Source organism: Nelumbo lutea, chromosome 3, assembly GCF_056320005.1.
Source record: "Nelumbo lutea isolate HS-2025 chromosome 3, American lotus-T2T, whole genome shotgun sequence".
Classification (NCBI taxonomy): domain Eukaryota; kingdom Viridiplantae; phylum Streptophyta; class Magnoliopsida; order Proteales; family Nelumbonaceae; genus Nelumbo; species Nelumbo lutea.
Window position 1 is genome coordinate 96,287,337 of NC_142686.1, and position 17,334 is coordinate 96,304,670.

The following is a 17,334-nucleotide window of genomic DNA, read 5'->3' on the forward strand; positions in this document are numbered from 1 at the left end:
TTTTGGGTTACTAAAAAGCATAAACCGATGGATCAGTTCGGTGTGTGAAAACCGAAATCGAACCGACTTAATTCCTAGTTATTACTTAGTAGTTAGTACCTAACTTAGTTTCTACTGTCCAGTTACTTATACTTACTTATAGTTTCTAATTTCTTTAGGAAATGATCCTAAACAAAGGATCATATTCTCTAAGGTCCTTTACACCCAATAGGTAATTACAATTAGGTGTCTTTTTTATTTAGATTAGAAGACTTCTTAAAAATTCCAAATTTTAGTCTTCTTTTTCTAATACAATTTGACTTTTTCTTTTCTTGGTAACTTCTAACTTGGTCTGCCCTTACTCCCTTAGCCCCTCAACTCAAGCACTCAAACCGACCCAAACTGACCAGGTCGGTTTTGCTTAACACAGGGTTAGTTTTGGTTTCATTTTTAGGTAATCCCACCAGGTCGGGTCGGTTGAAAAAACAACAGTAAACCAACCCAACCCAACCCATGAACAGCCCTAGTTACAAGCAGATTTGTTCCCAAGATACAATAGAGCCTTAGGCGAGAATTTGCAATTAGCAAAGTTGAAGAGTCTTTAAAAAAACCTTCTATGAGACAGTAGTAGATAGAACAGAGAGAGATTAAACCCCATTATACAAGGAAGTCTAGAATTATTCTTTTTTTATTTTTTATTTTTTAATCCATGTCATTTTTGAAACTACCAAATAGAATCCCTCTCTCTCCCACACATTCCAATAACCTAAATAATCTAATATCCTAAAATTTCTCCTAGACAACTTCTCCCACTATCCCCAACTTTTTCTTAAGTTTTCTCTTATTTAGTAGAGAGTTTCTCTTCTAAATTATCTCGTTATTTATCTTCTCCCCCACTTTTTATCTACATCTATCTAAAGAAAGTTTGAATTAAAAAATTAAAAAATTATTTAGATATTCTAACAAAAGTATATAATGATTTTAAAATATTTATTAAAAACAAAAAAGTAATTATAATCGATTTAATAATATTTGTATTATTAATAATTATATATTTTTACAAAATGCATCACGAAATTATGTACAAACAATATAAGTTATGATTTTTTGGATTATTCAAATAATAAAAATCTAACATTAAAAATGAAATATTATTTAAATAATTCAATAACTAAATATCTTAAATACCAAAATATTAAAATTAATATTTTAAATCAACTAATAATATATTTTAAATAGTTCCTGAATTACTTTAAATTATAATAAATAGATTAAGATTTTAAATATTTAGTTAAATAACTACATATTTTAAATAATGAAATATTTAACATAACTATATTTTAAATAGTTAAAATAATAAAATTATGTATTAATAGTACTATAGTTTTATGGATTAGTAAATTCAACAAGTAATTACTATTTTAAAATTTAAATAGTGATATTATTTCAATAAATAAGTAATATTGTAAATAACTAATTTCATCTATACCAATTATAATTCTAGAAAATAACTTTCAAAAAAATTATTGTTTACTAATAATAATTTTAAAAACTTATTATTTATTTATTAGATATTTATCTATACTAAAATTAATATTTATTGTATTTTAGTAATTATTTATTATTATTTTTGTGATAAATATATTTTTAGTGATTATGTGTAAATCTATATTTGTTTTGTTATTTAATAGAAAATTTTCAATAATCATTGGAGTTTAAACTACTACTATTTAGCTTTTAAAATTTAATTTATTATGTATTTTCTCTATAAGCTTTTAATAATTATTGGAGATTAAACTATTGTTCATAGGTTGGTTTGGTTCAGTTGTAGGTTGTTTGGCCAACCAAATTGACTTGATCAAGTTGGGGGGTTGGTCACTTAAGTTATATCAGTTTGAGTTAATTTTCGGTTTGGTTGGTTAGTTCAAAATTTTACTTAAAAAATTAAATATAAAAATTAAGTTTTAAAAATCATAATGGCATTATTTAAAAAAATTAAATTTATGATATTAACTATTTAAGGAAAAAAAGGGAAAAAGTATTGCTGATTAACCAAAAAAAAAAAAGAGATGAACATCACTTATAACCTTAAAAGCTTAAACTATTGAGTTATGGGCTATTCTTGTATATAAATCCCTTGCATTTGATGTGTCCTTCCAACATAGGATTCTCTTTTACTTCTCATACCATAACCTACTCACATATGCATCCCAAAAGTCGCCTAGCAAACGTCTACCCGACCCGAAAACCCGCACCATCATTGGTTTACCATTGCTTCAAATCAATCTAATGATTCTAATCGTTCCCGAATCTAGGTAGCATGGTTTCCAACCCGACCCGAAACCATACCTGTCACACTTATTGCCACCTTTTAAGGATGAGATGGTAATTCAAGAGCATATTCTCTTCCATTATTTGGATCAGTGACTGCTGACTTGGATAAAACGTATGCGGAGCCCCACCTTCTGGGACTCTCTCTCTCCCTACACCACATAGCGGTACTAGAATATGTGGTCCACAATTAATGGGACGGGGGCCCATCCACCATGTAGGACAGTTAGAGAGTTCTGCTAAGCTGATATGCATTCAAATTGAATGATTGCCGAGAGCCAGTTGAAAAGGCCTTACACGTGTTTAAAAATTAGTGGACGAGTTCACAGTTCGCTTGGAATGCTATGTAGGAGACCCATTGGACTGGAAGCAAGTCAATTTCGCTTAGATATCATATACATGGAACATTGGGACCTACCAAATCTGGGCCCCATGAACCATGCTCAAGGTCCAGGCCCATTTATATTATTTCTTCTTTCTTCTGCATTTTTTTTTGGCTTCAATAAACGATTAGACAGATATTTTGGTAGTGGGTCAGTCTTCCACACGTGACACGTGGCGATTTTGATGATGGCTCAACTAACGGCTGTGGAACCATTCAAATCCACGTCAGCAACTTCACCTTCCGACCGACAGAAAGATACATCTCTCGTCCGCAATAAAACAATGACTTATTCTTGGCCGTCCGCAATAAAACAATTGATGATTCAAATTTCAATCCGAGAGGATCTTTTTGAGGCATAACGGCTTCTCGTTCGTTGAGGCAGCAACGTCATTGAAATGTTGGGCCGGTAGGTGCGACCACCGACGGTTGTGGGGGCCCACATACGAAGGCCCTGTTTCGTTGGCGTTTACACTACGGGGGAATCCATGTGGTCATATGCTGGATTTATGTTCATCATACACGTTAGCAGTGGCCTCTTCCATACATACGCGTAGATGTAGAAGCTTCTAGACGACGAGGGTATAGCCGTATAGTGGCAAAATAGTAAACTGGGCCTGGGTGGGGCCCCCAGCTCCCCCTTTTGTTCGGTTCACCGTTCACGCTTTAGATTAGAAACGTTGACAAGATTGTGGTTAAAATGATTTGGAATCATTCGGTGAGTGTAGTTCATAAATGGATTCGTAGTTCATGTGTGACGTGGCGCACGTGGGTTTGTAATTAGTGATCTAACTACTATTTATATGTTTTTATGTGGATTTGCTAGCGTAAGCCCCTATAGCTCAGTGGTAGAGCGTCAGTCTTGTAAACTGAAGGTCCGTAGTTCGATCCTGCGTGGGGGCATTATTTCTTCTATTTATTTTTTATTTTTTTCCTAACAACGAAGAAAAAAAAGCGCCTCTACCCAGTACATGAGAAAATCTATTCATTATATCATTAAAAACAATATATTTTGTTGATGTAATAATTATTTTTATTTTTTATTTTAAAAAATTGAAACCATTCACATTGTCCAACACCCCATGCCCCAAAGACAAATTCAATTCGTTTCAACGAACTTAATGTATGGGTACGTTGTGAATAATCTCACAGGAGAAAATCAATTAACACATGACCACGTTAATGGAGCATAGAGACTACAGCTCTTTGACTCAGACAAATATAAATATGGTGATGTGGGATTATATTCTTATTATATAATGTTGATACTCGTCTCCCGGCCATACAAGTTAAATTAAAATATTTTAATAATATCATATAATGTCAATGTTAGCAACAGGGAAGTGGAGGTTATTTAAATATTTTTAATCTTTAAATTAAATCTTATCACTGTGTTAAGACATCTAAAAAGAGTTTTAGGGTTCGATTCTCAGGTCGAACAGTCTAATCATTCGGTGCAAATGGATGATCTGTTCTGATAATAAAATAAAAAACTAAAAGCACAAAAAACAGCCAAAAATCATTCCTGTGTCGAACGATTTAACGATTCATTGACCAAATCAACAGTTTTTTATCAAAAAAGTGATTTTAAGATAAAAGTATCGGTTTCTGGTTCAACCATCCGGTCCAGTCGAGTTTTAGAAACATTGCACTTTCATGACCCATGCCCTTAAGCTAGTGACATTAAAAAAAAAAAGGATACACATCAAAACTAAGGATCACATCCCCTATGTATTCTATTTACTCTTCTTAGAGAAATATTGAAAGATGACATGTTTTAACTTTTTAATAGAGATTCAACTATGATGCCACAAAAGACAAGGATATTGGAAAAAATCATAGGGTTTGATTGGTCAAAGCTCTTCCCGTTATCATGTCTGTGTCAATCATAGTTGTAAGGGCAATCCTTGATTGATTGATGCAAATTAATATTTGAAAAATCATCCAATTCTCACTTTATTTTATTGATAGTGTCTAAAACTTTCCGTATCGAAGAATGCAAAATTACCTTTCTGTCCATTATTCGTGGTATATTCTTCATATGGGTATTAATATCTAGATTTTGATATACCAATGGATATTGAGATCAATATCCTTGCTTCCTAGTTCTTATAAGATTAAGATATAAATGACTTGGAATGAATTGATCATCCAAAAATAGAACAGAGGGTATTAGCTAATGACCCTACATATAAAGGTTCTATAATATTCAAGGTTTTAAAAAATCAACCTGGAACCGGACCGTTTTGGCCATTGGTTTCTGGGTCAATGGTTTGATTGTCCGAACAGATAATCCATTAAAAAAATGATCAAGAAACCGTTAAACGGGTTGAATAGGTTGATGGTTCAATTGCTTGAGTCAGTGAGTCATTGGCTAATTCAATGGTTTTTGGCTAGAGACCAAGTTTGAGATAAATGGAACTGATTTCCTAGACGATTCCCAAGCGAAATGATCCAACCGTATGAATCAATGATGGTTCGAAAACATTGATAATATTAGTTGTTGAGCATTTTTTTCGGGGGTGGGAGATGATTAAGAGTATTAGAGGCATTTTTGTTACATTAAAACAGATGTGATTAACCGAGTAGGGTCATTTCCATCATTTAAAAAGTATTTACTTTTACTTTTTGCGAGATAAATGGAAAACGGGCCATAAGAGAAGTATATGTAGGGTTGTTCATAAGAAGGCCCAACCCGACCAAACCGACCAACCCGAAACGACCCAACCTGAGTCGGTCGGGTTTTCATCAGAACCGGTCAGTTTCGGGTTGTACAAATTCATAAACTGATGGTTCGATCGGTTTTGGTTTTCTTGTGTGAAAACCGAAATCGACCCAAATCTAACTGACTTAGTTCCTACTTAACTAAAAACTGAAATATCTGAAAATATATATACCAATATATTTGTATGTATATTTTTGTTTATATATATATATATATATATATATTTCTAAAATACATATTTCAGTTTTAAATATATTTCCAGAAAACTAGGTGGCCATGGGGGGCATGGATGAACTTAAAGCCGAAACCGAACCAACCCGACTCAAACCAACCAGGTTAGTTTTGCTTAACACTGGGTCGGTTTCGGTTTCCATTTCAAGTAACTCGACCAGGTCGGGTCGGTTGGAAAAACCTCAGTAAACCGACCCAACCCGACCCGTGAACAGCCCTAAGTATATGTTTCATAAAAGAAGGGAGTGGCTTGAGATGTTTTCAATAAAGTCAAGGGGTGTGGTTTTAGAACATCATCATTATCATTTAGGCCTTGTTCCAACTAGGGGTGGCAATGAGCTGAGCTCGTGCCTAATAGAGCTCAATTCATGAGGCTCGCAAGCCAGCTCGAATATATATATATATATATTATAAAAATAATGTATAATAAAAAATATTATAATTCTTAAATTTTAAATGTCAAATAAAAATATTTTTATATTTCTCAAAATCGAGCTCAAACTTATGAATTTTTTACTCAAGCTCAAATCTTGTACTATTCGGCTCGGCTCGAATCCACCCATGGTTCCAACTATATTACTATATGAGATCAGTTCCACAATTCTTGTTAAATTATGGACACTTAAATGTTTTCTTATTATTTTCATTGAAGTCGTTTTTAGGGTGATTTTAAATAATTTCTTTTGATCTTTTCCCACTTGTGCCCTTCCCATGGTTAATAACATGCTACACATTGCATGTTTAGATATAGTTTATCATGGGTTAGGACATGATACCGACTTGATGAAGTAATCTCAAGCATCTCATCATCCCACCATACATGATAGTATCCCTTCAAGAGAGAGGGAGCAATTACTCGTCTGAAACAAACAGGCAGGGGGAATAAATCATTCCAATTTCGATTCTGTTGTGAATCAAACAGACCCTCCTTACATATTTTAAATTGCCCTAGCATGATAAGGATTTGTTGGCATTTGTGTTAGTGTTTTGACAAAAAAAAAAAGAGACAAATATATATTTTTGGCCATTAAACTCAAATTATTGACATTGTGCTGATTTTACACCATCCGACAATAAAGGTTCAAAGTATTGATATATCTCGATTTTCAAATTGAAACGAAAAACCCAAATTGAAATGTATATATTTTAGTTATTGGTAACACTGATAATCAATACGTATTGTATGATATGATGCAATATGTATCAACACTTTGAACCTTATTGACAATACAACAATGTCAAAAGCCCTAAATTCTTTGGAGGATTTATCCTACTTTTGTGGAATAGGAAATGATCTAGATTGTTTAACAAACACGGCACTCTCTAGTAGCATTAGCAATTTATTGGCTTTTGTAATCCATATCAACCATTTAATCACCATTTATTAGGTTTTTTCCTCTAAATTTTGTGTCTTTTATAAAATTCTTCAAGTTGAAACATTCAATTTTTTCTCCTCTTTTATAATGAAAATTTTATTTTTAACCCATTTTAATGTTTAATTCAATGTAAATGACAAAATAAAAACTTTACAATAAAAGTAACGTTCTTCATGAAAAACTTCCCTCCCATTTAACCTTTGAAACAAATGGAGCCTAAGTGGTATAAGGGTTGGAGGCCTCAAACTAGGGATGGCAACACTCAACGGGCAGGTTTGGGGAGGGTTTTGTAAATTTTAGACCCTATCTACATTTCTAAACCTCCCAACTTGTAGGTGTCCCAAAACTTGTAGTGGGCTGGATTTTGAGAATCTAAACCCTTCCCACACATGAAAATGCAAAAGCCTCCCCCCATTCAAAGGTAGGGGCGATTTGGGGTTAGAACTCACATATAATTTTCCATTATTTCTTGTTATATATAAGCAATAAATAAGTAAAATAACACAAACAAATGACAATATTTTCAATTATTTGATTAAGATATGTAAAAACACATATAAACTACCAACTATCCTTCACATAAAATTCAAAATAATATTAAATTCAACACCTAATACATAAAGCTCATATACTTTTGAACAATATACTAACTAGCGAGGGGCGCTGATACTAAGCACGGGCGAATAATACTGAATAATTGAGAGAATAAAAAATGAAGAAAATTGACAGCAATTACATTGGCATAGTTTATATTTAAAGAGGTATTCCTTTAATAAGATCAATACAAATTTTTGAAGGATAAAGAAGATTATTTATTGGAAAAAGAAAGAACTGCAGCCTAATGTTTCCATTTGTGTAGGTCTCTTCCTCAACCCTATTATAAAGATAAGTCTTCTTAAGAGTAAACAATGAGTCTTTTGCAACTAAATTCCCAATAGCTAAGAAACGATTTTATTGATACTGATGAACTCATTTGGTCTCTTCCTTGTTTACCTCATTCAACAAAAGATCTGCCTCATTTGTACTGTACCCCGCTTGTCCAAGTTACATTCATCTGAGTGTCCATCACATTCTCACCAAATTAATAGCACTCAAAGAAAGAATAGAAAATGAAACAATGAATTGAAGAAATCCAACCAACAGCAACCGCTAATGTCATGGATTTTATCATACTATAATGCCAATTTTGTCCTTATGTAAAATCATCAAATGTTTGATGACCAAAATACCCTTAAATATAAGTCCCTTCATCCCCAAAAGTCGGGAGGTTTGGGGGCAGCAGGTCAAACTATCAAAGTTGAATAGAGGTTTAAGACCTTTTTCAGAAAACCTAAGGGAGGTTTAAGGGATTTACGGTTACCATATAGAGTTTAATAGAGCAACCCTTACCAAAGCAGTGACTGCTGCCACCCCTCAACTCCTCAGATGTTTTTAACTTCCCACAAAAAAAAAAAAAGGAATATGGAGATTAATAAAATTCAGTCTAACCTACATCAAATTACATATTAAAAAAATATGTGAATAATTGAATCTATATATACCCCATGTCATCCAAATACCAAAATAACATCCAAACTAAAAACCATTTTACAACATGATTGCCAAAATTACTGAAAATCCACGAACTCCACTCCTGCCACTCCAACTGAACAAGATTTCCAGTCAATCAATAACTAAACCCCTCTGTAAAAACTAAGCACCGGCGCCACTTGGGATACACATTATACATCCATTAAGTCACAATTTGGCACGGACTCTCCTTCCCCCTAAAGATGTAGAAACCTAATGGGACAAAGATTCATAGCCCTTGAAGAAGAGATACCGGCCAGACAGTAAGGGACTCTAAAAACCAAGACCTCAGTTATAATATTTGCTGATGCCAACCAGTCCAAAATAGCAAACCAAATCTCCCTTTAATTGCTTTTAATGAATAAAAACCCCTCCATTCCATAAAAACCAAAATTGCAAAACATGCATACTTCAAAATTAGTTTCATGAAGGATGCAATACCCCATCAATAAGCAATCTTTGCATTGGATGGGGAAGACCGGGAAACAATAACTTAGCATCGAATCAGCATAAATTCCATCTTTATCACATCAAGGTTAAACCCCATAGACTACCATAGTTGAAATTAAATTTTGGTTCAATTAGGGCACAAAACCAAAATTTCATTTATAGTTGGAAAATAAAATAAAGCCAAAGGCATCTCTCTACCCAAAAAACAGTTCAGGGTATCTCCCAGACACAATGTTGATAAGAACAAAGTAGCCATAAAGACCAGAAAGCACGCAAAATCACTGGTTTACCATGTTGTTAAGAACGAAGCCCTATCCGCTGAATAGGGCTTTCACGATGATCGGTTCTGACTGAAGCTTTCTCACTGCAGAAGAGTTTGATGTCATATGTCTACAGAACTTGTACATATAGGACTTCCCACAAATATCAGTAAATAAATGAAGAGAACAAAAAAAAACTGAAATGACTCTATACCTTTTTCTGTCCTTGTCTTTTTTCATTGGCAGCATGTCATCTGGACGACTCCAACCTTCAACAGAACCATAGCTAGCTAATCTTTCAGGGGAATATTCTTCTTGCTGAAGAACCTTTGTTAGAGTTTTTTTCTGACCATCACTTATGGATGAATGCCTTGTTCTTTTTCATCAGGAATAAAAAATGCTATTCCCATGATCCCTAAAATATTAGAAATCCAACACCGATAAGAAAGAATAAAACAAAATTAATATAACTGAGAAGTCAAAATTGACAGAACAGTCAATGTAAATCCTACCTGTAGAGACTAAGTTCCTCCTCACTTGCTCCTGAATTGTCATGATGAATAATATGATCTCTTAGTTGCTTGATAGGGCTTGGCTTGTCATAGTGGTGTATTTGTTCTCTTGTTTGCCTAACAGGACTCGCAGATGCATTGGACATCCTTGAAAGTACATAAAATGTTAGCAAATCAAAGTCAGGAAAGAAGAGCATAAACATTATGACATTTTAATGCAATACCATGCTACAGAATACAGACTTATCTTTGTTGGAATTCATTCTCCGTGGAAAGCCAAAATTGTTTGCTAAGGGAACATTTTAATGCAGTACCATGCTACAGAGTACAGACCTATCTTAGCAGAATTTCTTTATACATTTTATTCTTCAATTATTCGAAATCATTCGCATATTTGCTAAAGGAACATCTCTGAAAAAAATAACTGATATAATATATGCCCAGATGATCAAGAAGAAAGCCAAAATTGTTTTTTTCCTTCTTAGAGAGTTTCTGAATTGTGTTATATGAACTTTTTAGGTGCATTTGTGGGAATAAACATTGGCAAAGCTTTCACAGACTTGCCATCAGCTGCAGATATGGTGGCAATCCTTAAAGCTAATCAAATCACTCACTCTATGATGCCGATCGTCACATGCTAAATGCCCTTGCAAGCACTGGTGTTTAAGTCATGGTGGGTGTGACGAATGAGGAGGTTCTGGGGATTGGAGAAACACCATCAGCAGCAACAGCTTGGGTCAATAAGAATTGTGTGTGTGCGTGTGAGAGAGAGAGAGAGAGAGAATTCTCATTGCTTCTAAACAGAAGAAGAGTTTGTACAACTTCCCTGTGCCCATACCGGCAGGCCTGCATCAAAGCCATCTTTGATAAAGAAAAAAAAATGAATCAGATTCAACGTAGCTGTCCGATGATCTGTGGATTAAGAACTATTTCCAACTTTAACGTATTAAATCTAAATGCAAGACGAACTTAGAACGGTTGAACAATTGAACCGATGTACAAATTTTTTATTCAGTCTATGTTTGGATGGGGTCAAAACGAATAAGATGAATTAACAGCAACGCAACAATCTAGAATTGAATTAAAGGAAGGAACTCAATTTACCTGACTGCAGTAGTTCCTAGAATTGACGCCGGCACCATTCTCGAGCAGCAACGCAACAATCTAGAGAAGGATCGAATAAACGAAATAAGAACTTGGGAGAAAGAGAAGGATAGAAATGGGAGAAGGGATGATAACGGTTGAGGGACTTGATACCTATTTATGGCCTTTGGCAGCAGCAAAATGGAGAGGGGAATTAAGGCCACCGAAGGTGGAGTACTTGGCGAGGCATGGATTGAACTCGAGAAGCATCTTCGCTTCCACTTGAAGGGATGAGATATCCATCGCATGGACGCCTGAATCTTGCGGAAAAGAATGGACAAATTTCAAAAATTTATCTTCATCCTACTGGGAATCGTATTCCCTATTTTAGAAAAATCATATTTTTCAAGGATCAATCTTGAACAAAAAACCGAACCAGATTTGAACAAAAGCAGTAGAAGAGGGATATACCTGATACGGAGAAACAACATCTCTCAATGGAGGTGTCCATGCCCAAGAATGAACTAAAAACTGCTCCCACTGAAGATGGTGCAGTGAAAGATAGAGCAGAATCAGCAGCATTCTTCAAAAGAACCAGATCTTTCACAAGAATCAACTGGATGGCATGTGAGTACTACTTCCAATCAGTCTTTCCACAAAGAACTGATATCAAGATCTGATCTTGATCATTCCCACTGAGAATAAGAGATCGAACTGGCAGGTATGGCGGCGACAGGAAGGAGGCGAAAAGAGAGATTTAGCGTAGTTAAGCTGAATTCTCTCTTTTGTAATTTCAGCTCTGAAGATAGGATGTGAAGTCAGTGTCAAATGGTTGCCGCCCCCTCCTCCTTTTATAACCTTAAGGGACCAGCTCCTAATCCTATTAGGAGTTGCTAATCCAAATATGTTTGGAATCAGAATTCCCTTTAAGTGATAAGGGTAAACCCTTATCTTATCTGCAGACTGGATCAGCCTTCTCCTAATCTCATTAGGAGGTTTCCAGATCTGAATCACATTTAGATCTGGACTCTCTGAGTAGATAGGGTTAAGGCCCAATCCTATCTGCTAATCCAATCTCATAATTCTCCCCTTATTTAACTGATCAAATCAGCCCAGTTCGAAATGGGCTTTAGGCCCAATAAGGTTATGTGCTCACTTAGTCTTCCCAACTGCTGCACAGTTGGGCTTCCTTGTATGGTGTGGGACCCAAACACTGATCTACACATCAGCCACAAGGGTTCAGCCCAGCCTTTGTTACAAAGCTTGGCCGAATACACTGTTATAGACAGTGCACCCCCTGAAACCCATCACATGGGCTCTATGGGCCCAACACTTACCCTAAGTAGTCCCTGGGCCAAATCACCTTGTAACACCTAGGGCCTATGGGCAGATGCAAGATTAGCCCATCAAGTATTACCCTCATTGGTTTTACACTTAACCTCTTAGCCCATAATGATCAAACACTACCCGACAAGAGAGGACATCTCCCTCGGATGCAAGGAACAGTGTTGCACTCTCTACTCACATGGATCCCGGGAATTAAAACCTTTTTGCAAACGGTTGGAAACCATATTATATATACTTTTATATCTCATAAAATATATTTTGCAAAACAAATCTCAACGATTGAAATCGGTTACTAGCAATCTTGGTTTCCATCAGAGAGAGTGCACCCCCGATCATTACCTTTGTCCGACAAAGGGGTTGATCCTATCACTATGATCACCCACTCAGATGAATTCTCAAACTGTCCCAATATACCCAAGTTTTGACCCCGCTAAGGATCACCCACTCAGATGAATTCTCAGACTGTCCCAACATACCCAGGTTTTGACCCTACTAAGGATCTCACTAATTGGCATATCAAAGACAGCCCAATCCGACACTTAGTGCAATATCATAATCGAGTCTAGGGGCCAGGTGTAACTTTCCAGTTTTTCCCATCAATCTCCAAGGTCTAGGGCAATACTGGAAATCTGGTCCGGTTCAAAGATTCAATTAATCTTACACTGCATGTACCTCGGGTCTCACCCTGGTGGCAGAGATAGGCCACCCCAACCGACTTGGCGGCACATTAGTGTTAACCTTGTCAGGATAAGTTTCCCCAGACCGACCCACTGGCTGTGAACGTTCTAAACCAACACAAGTCTCGTAAGTGTCCGATTTAAGGGTATTACACAGAAACATACCATAGGAACATGAATCAAATTTGTACTTTATTCCTTTACAATAAATGTCATAAGTACATCAAACTGATTGGAGCTAAGGGCATACAAAATTATCTAACAGCTCCCACTTGCACTTAGGTCCAATCTGAAATAAGCTGGAGTCCCATACTTTCCACGTGTTTCTCAAACACTTTCTGTGTGAGTGGCTTAGTCAATGGGTCTACAACATTCTCCGCTGAAGCTACCTTCTGAATCAGGATGTCCCCTCTACCAACAATCTCCCGCAGTACGTGGTACTTCTTCTCAATGTGCTTGGACTTCGAGTAGGCTCGTGGCTCCTCGACCTGAGCAATGGCCCCATTGTTGTCGCACAACAACGGGATGGGTGATATGCTGGATGGAACTACTCCCAACTATTGGATGAACTTCTTCACCCACATGACTTCCTTGGCAGCCTCACTTGCGGCAATGTATTCGGCTTCGGTTGTGGAATCCGCCGTGGACCCTTGTTTGCTGCTTTTCCAGCAAATAGCACACGATCCTATCGTGAATACGTAACCAAATGTAGACTTTCTATCATCTGGATCCGATTGGAAATCGGCATCAGTATACCCTTGGATCTGTAGTGATGCACCATCGAATACTAGACAAAACTCTTTTGTCCTTTGAAGGTAATTTAGTATGCATTTCACAGCGGTCCAATGCTCATGCCCTGGGTTGGCTTGAAATCTGCTTACTACACTCACCACGTGGGCAATATCGGGGCAAGTGCACAGCATGACATACATGATGCTCCCTATGGCAGAGGCATAGGGAACATTCTTCATGTCCTCGATCTCCTCAGAGGTCTTGGGAGACATCTTCTTGGAGAGATCAACTCCGTGCCTGAAAGGAACGCTTCATTTCTTGGAGTTTTCCATGTTGTATCTTTTAACGATTTTGTCAATGTAAGTAGATTGGGATAATCCTATTATCCGCTTTGATCTATCTCTATAGAGTCGAAGACCCAGTATATAAGACGCTTCTCCAAGATCTTTCATGGAGAATTGCTATGACATCCATACTTTAACCGAGGTCAGCATTCCCACATCATTCCCAATGAGTAGGATATCGCCCACATACAGAACCAAGAACGTAACTTTATCCCCATTGGTCTTCCTGTAAAAACAAGGCTCATCCGGATTCTGCTCAAAATCAAACATTTTGATAGTAGAGTCAAATCGGATGTTCCAACTCCTAGAAGCTTGCTTAAATCCATATATGGATCTATTTAGTTCACATACCATGTGTTCCTGATCCACAACTATGAAACCTTGCGGCTACTGCATATAGATATCTTCAGTAAAATCTCCATTCAGGAACGCAGTTTTGACATCCATTTGTCAAATCTCATAGTCATGGTATACTGCTATAGCTAGCAGGATCCTAATGGATTTAAGCATGGTCACAGGCGAAAAGGTTTCCTCATAATCGATGCCCTCTTTTTGAGTGTACCATTTTGCCACCAGACGAGCTTTGTAGGTTTCAACCCTGCCATCGGGGCCCTTCTTCCTCTTATAGATCCATTTGCAACCAATTGCTTTTACTCCAAGGGGTGGATCTACCAGAGTCCAGACTTCATTGGTCTCCATTGAGTCCATCTCAGCTCTCATGGCATCTACCCACTTAAGGGAGTCTATGTCCAACATAGCTTCCGCGTAAGTCACGGGATCCTCCTCACTAGTCAAGGCTTCCACTAGGTAACTATCCTTATCATAACCATAACGGATTGGTGGTCTAAATACCCGGGTAGATCTTCTAAGTTTGTCACTACCTGGAACATGTGGGACATCTCCTATTACTCCTGAGCTCTTCTCATCAAGAACAATTTCCTGACGATGATTGTTTAGGATGTAATCCTCTTCCAAGAAATAGGCATTCCGATTACAGAACACCTTATGTTCTCCTAGGTCATAGAATAGATAGCCCATAGAGCTTTTGGGGTAGCCTACAAATAGGCGACTGCTGGTTCGGGATTCCAATTTGTCCGGGCTTGTTCTTTTAACGTGTGTCGGACAACCCCAAATCTTCAAGTGTCTGATGCTTTGTTTCTTTCCGCTCCAAAGTTCATATGGAGTGCTTGGAACCGATTTGGTTGGAACCCTATTCAGCACGTAAATCGTAGTCTCTAATGCGTATCTCCAAAAGAATGTGGGTAACTCTGAGTGTGCGAGAAGTTACCGGACCATATCAAGTAAGGTCATATTCCTCCTCTCTGAAACACCGTTAAATTGTTGTATAGCTAGGGAGCTAACTGCGATACTATCCCGTTGACCTTTAGGTAGTCCCTGGATTCATCAAAGAGATACTCGCCACTTCGATCGGATCGAAGGGTCTTAATTTCTCTCTCCATCTGTTTCTCGACCTCTTGTCTAAACCCCTTAAACTTTTCAAATGATTAATGCTTGTGTTTCATTAGGTACACATAACCATACCGCAAATAATCATCGATGAAGATGATGAAGTATACGTTTTAATTACCAATCTCTCCCCTGACATCGAGCACCCAAACGAATTTTCCATTTCTTTATTTATTTTGGGATCTCTATATCTTCCTCGCTGGTTAAGTTGTCATACAAATTGCACCTTAGCACTGACGGGAAGCTCAGACCCACTTCAAAAGCACATTCACATTGTTGCAGAAGTATGCTAAGCAGAAACCAAATTAACATTAACCCCTCCAAGCGGTGAACAAATCAGATTGAAAACATATAAGAACGTGAATACATGCTAAAGAAAAAACCAAAAAAGGAAAAAAATAAACAAATCAAATTGAAATAAAAAATGTTGGAAACAACCACCGCCCTAGCAACCACCAAGAAACTATGCATAGAGGCCAAACTTGAAGCCCCATTGACATTTCCACCGTCGCATGTTGCCACCGCCTCCACTGCCACCACAACAGAAATCAAGGTGGACAAAACCATAACAGAAAAGAGGTTAAACAAAAAAATAAATAAATAACAGAGAAGGAGGGAGAAGGAAGCAAAGAAAAAAAGTGTTCTTCCATGCAAATCTACAGTAACTTACATTTATTCCCCTTGTCTCTCATGCAAGGCATTTATTAAGGCAAACTATAGTGTATAACAGCAGAAATACATGAGAAATGAAACAAGAAAATCCTTCCCGTACATGCTTATTTTAGACCTTATCTACACTCAACGGGCAGGTTGGGTAGGGTTTTGTAAATTTTAGACCTTATCTACATCTCCAAACCTCCCAATTCAGAGGTGTCCCAAAACTGTAGTGGACTAGATTTTGAGAATCTAAATCCTTCCCGTACATGAAAATGCAAAACCCTCTCTCCATTCAAAGGTAGGGGCGAGTTGGGGTTAGAACTCGCATATAATTTTCCATTATTTCTTATTATATATAAGCAATAAATAAGTAAAATAACACAAGTAAAAGACAATATTTTCAATTATTTGATTAAGATATGTAAATCACATATAAACTACCAAGTATCTTTCACATAAAATTCAAAATAGTATTAAATTCAACACCTAATACATAAAGTTCATATACTTTCCAACAATATACTAATCAGGGAAGGTCAAGTCTAACCTAATTCTTCCTAATTCTGTACCCTCCCCATATAGGTTGTAGAATCCCAAAATCCATCTTTGCCCCAAAACCAGCCCTATCAAAGTGGGCTCCTACCGTGTAGGGTAGCTACCTCAAACATTTTGTTTTGAATGAAATATGCTTTTACATGCTTATTGTAGGGATAAGTTGACTGCAATCCATCGTAGAAATCTAAAATTGCAGCCCCCTTCTAGTCTACTAGTAGCCCCCCTATAAACCACATCCTACCTGTGGATTTGACATCAATCCACGGTCAGGATTCAGTCCACCCCTAAAAATCTTAGCTCCACCCTAGGGGTGGAATGAATCTTGACTGTGGATTGATGCTAAATTCACAGATAGTATGTGATTTATAAGAGGGTTACTAGTAATCTACTGGGAGGTGTAGGGGTGGATTTGAACCGAGCCGAGCCAAATAGTATTAGGCTTGAGACTATTCTACAAGGCTCGAGCTTGAGCTCGGTTCAAGCCAGAATTTTGAGCTTGAGCTCGAATTTAAGAAAAAATTTTATAAAAATAAAAAATTATATATAAAAATATTTTTATTTGATATTTAAAAAATTAAGAATTATAATATTATATATTATTTTTTATAATTTTATTATATATATATATGAATCGACTCGCGAGCCTCACAAGCCGAA

General features: G+C 36.6%; 1 long non-coding RNA gene and 1 other non-coding gene across 5 annotated transcripts; one reads left to right on the top strand and one right to left on the bottom strand.

Moving 5' to 3' along the window:
* Window positions 1-3,523: 3,523 nt before the first annotated feature.
* Window positions 3,524-3,595, top strand: TRNAT-UGU (transfer RNA threonine (anticodon UGU)). The gene has a single exon. It is a non-coding gene; the product is annotated as a tRNA-Thr (tRNA).
* Window positions 3,596-7,662: 4,067 nt separating this feature from the next.
* LOC148867019 (uncharacterized) lies at window positions 7,663-11,210 on the bottom strand. 4 transcript variants are annotated; one of them, XR_016109949.1, is made up of 6 exons: window positions 10,920-11,048; window positions 10,430-10,676; window positions 9,816-9,962; window positions 9,518-9,718; window positions 9,334-9,407; window positions 7,663-8,078 (listed from the first exon to the last, which is right to left on the bottom strand). It is a non-coding gene; the product is annotated as an uncharacterized LOC148867019 (long non-coding RNA). The 4 variants fall into 4 exon arrangements; XR_016109950.1 differs by lacking the exon at window positions 7,663-8,078 and adding an exon at window positions 11,073-11,210 and having other exon boundaries at window positions 9,149-9,407; window positions 10,920-10,979; XR_016109947.1 differs by lacking the exon at window positions 7,663-8,078 and having other exon boundaries at window positions 9,149-9,407.
* Window positions 11,211-17,334: the final 6,124 nt, after the last annotated feature.